Raw genomic sequence first — 2500 nt, 5'->3', positions numbered from 1 at the left:
CGTGCTGGGTGCTGGCTCCAGCCCTGACCCCCTCCTCTTCTTCTAGCAGCCACAGGCAGGCGTCTGGCCTTTCCAGGCCCCCCTAGCCTGCTACTCGTACTGGGCGCTGGCTCCAGCCCTGACCCCCTCGTCGTCTTATAGCAGCCACAGGGAGGCGTCTGGCCTTTCCAGGCCCCCCAGCCTGCTACTCGTGCTGGGCGCTGGCTCCAGCCCTGACCCCCTCCTCTTCTTCTAGCAGCCAGAGGGAGGCGTCTGGCCTTTCCAGGCCCCCCAGCCTGCTACTCGTGCTGGGGGCTGGCTCCAGGCCTGACCCCCTCATCTTCTCACAGCCACGGGGAGGCTTCCAGCCTTTCCAGGCCCCCAGCACGAGGAGCAGGCTGGGTGCCGGCTCCAGCCCTGACCCCCTCATCTTCTCACAGCCATGGGGAGGCTTCCAGCCTTTCCAGGCCCCCAGCACGAGGAGCAGGCTGGGTGCCGGCTCCAGCCCTGACCCCCTCATCTTCTCACAGCCATGGGGAGGCTTCCAGCCTTTCCAGGCCCCCAGCACGAGGAGCAGGCTGGGTGCCGGCTCCAGCCCTGACCCCCTCATCTTCTCACAGCCATGGGGAGGCTTCCAGCCTTTCCAGGCCCCCAGCACGAGGAGCAGGCTGGGTGCCGGCTCCAGCCCTGACCCCCTCATCTTCTCACAGCCATGGGGAGGCTTCCAGCCTTTCCAGGCCCCCAGCACGAGGAGCAGGCTGGGTGCCGGCTCCAGCCCTGACCCCCTCATCTTCTCACAGCCATGGGGAGGCTTCCAGCCTTTCCAGGCCCCCAGCACGAGGAGCAGGCTGGGTGCCGGCTCCAGCCCTGACCCCCTCCTCTTCTTCTAGCAGCCACAGGCAGGCGTCTGGCCTTTCCAGGCCCCCCAGCCTGCTACTCGTGCTGGGTGCTGGCTCCAGCCCTGACCCCCTCCTCTTCTTCTAGCAGCCACAGGGAGGCTTCTGGCCTTTCCAGGCCCCCCAGCCTGCTACTCGTGCTGGGTGCTGGCTCCAGCCCTGACCCCCTCCTCTTCTTCTAGCAGCCACAGGGAGGCTTCTGGCCTTTCCAGGCCCCCCAGCCTGCTACTCGTGCTGGGTGCTGGCTCCAGCCCTGACCCCCTCGTCTTCTTCTAGCAGCCACAGGGAGGCTTCTGGCCTTTCCAGGCCCCCCAGCCTGCTACTCGTGCTGGGTGCTGGCTCCAGCCCTGACCCCCTCCTCTTCTTCTAGCAGCCACAGGGAGGCTTCTGGCCTTTCCAGGCCCCCCAGCCTGCTACTCGTGCTGGGTGCTGGCTCCAGCCCTGACCCCCTCGTCTTCTTCTAGCAGCCACAGGCAGGCGTCTGGCCTTTCCAGGCCCCCCAGCCTGCTACTCGTACTGGGGGCTGGCTCCAGGCCTGACCCCCTGGCCTTCTCACAGCCGTGGGGAGGCTTCCGGCCTTTTCCAGGCCCCCAGCATGAGGAGCAGGCTGGGTGCTGGCTCCAGGCCTGACCCCCTCGTCTTCTCGCAGCCACGGGGAGGTTTCCAGCCTTTCCAGGACCCCCAGCCTGCTACTCCTGCTGGGGGCTGGCTCCAGGCCTGACCCCCTGGCCTTCTCACAGCCGTGGGGAGGCTTCCGGCCTTTTCCAGGCATACAGCAACCTCTTTTACTTTTCTTTATTTCTCACAATTACTTTCTTTTATTTTTGTTTAAAAATTCTCAACCTTTGTATATATTCCACATACTATACTGTGCATACACAGTCCAACCTCCGATTCAGGACGAACGATGCGGTTTTCGTCCCGGCCGTGGCACGCCGGACCAGCTCTATACCCTTCACAGGGCTGGCTCCCAGCCTAACCCTTTTCCTTTCCTCCTGCCTCCACTCTCATTAGCCAGCCAGCCTGCCTGCCTGCCTGCCTTCACCAACCCCAAGGGCTGGCTCCCAGCCTAACTCTTTTCCTTTCCTCCTGCCTCCACTCACATCCGCCAGCCAGCCAGCCTGCCTGCCTGCCTGCCTGCCTGCCTGCCTGCCTGCCTGCCTTCACCAACCCCAAGGGCTGGCTCCCAGCCTAACTCTTTTCCTTTCCTCCTGCCTCCACTCACATCCGCCAGCCAGCCAGCCTGCCTGCCTGCCTGCCTGCCTGCCTTCACCAACCCCAAGGGCTGGCTCCCAGCCTAACTCTTTTCCTTTCCTCCTGCCTCCACTCTCATCCGCCAGCCAGCAGCTAGCCTGCCTGCCTTCACCAACCCCAAGGGCTGGCTCCCAGCCTAACTCTTTTCCTTCCCTCCTGCCTCCACTCTCATCCGCCCAGCCAGCCAGCCAGCCTGCCTGCTGCCTGCCTGCCTGCCTGCCTGCCTGCCTGCCTGCCTGCCTGCCTGCCTGCCTTCACCAACCCAAGGGCTGGCTCCCAGCCTAACCTTTTCCTTTCCTCCTGCCTCCACTCTCATCCGCCAGCCAGCCAGCCTGCCAGCTGCCTGCCTGCCTGCCTTCACCAACCTCAAG

Source organism: Chaetodon auriga, chromosome 23, assembly GCF_051107435.1.
Source record: "Chaetodon auriga isolate fChaAug3 chromosome 23, fChaAug3.hap1, whole genome shotgun sequence".
NCBI lineage: Eukaryota > Metazoa > Chordata > Actinopteri > Chaetodontiformes > Chaetodontidae > Chaetodon > Chaetodon auriga.
Note: the sequence above shows the minus strand (reverse complement) of the source record.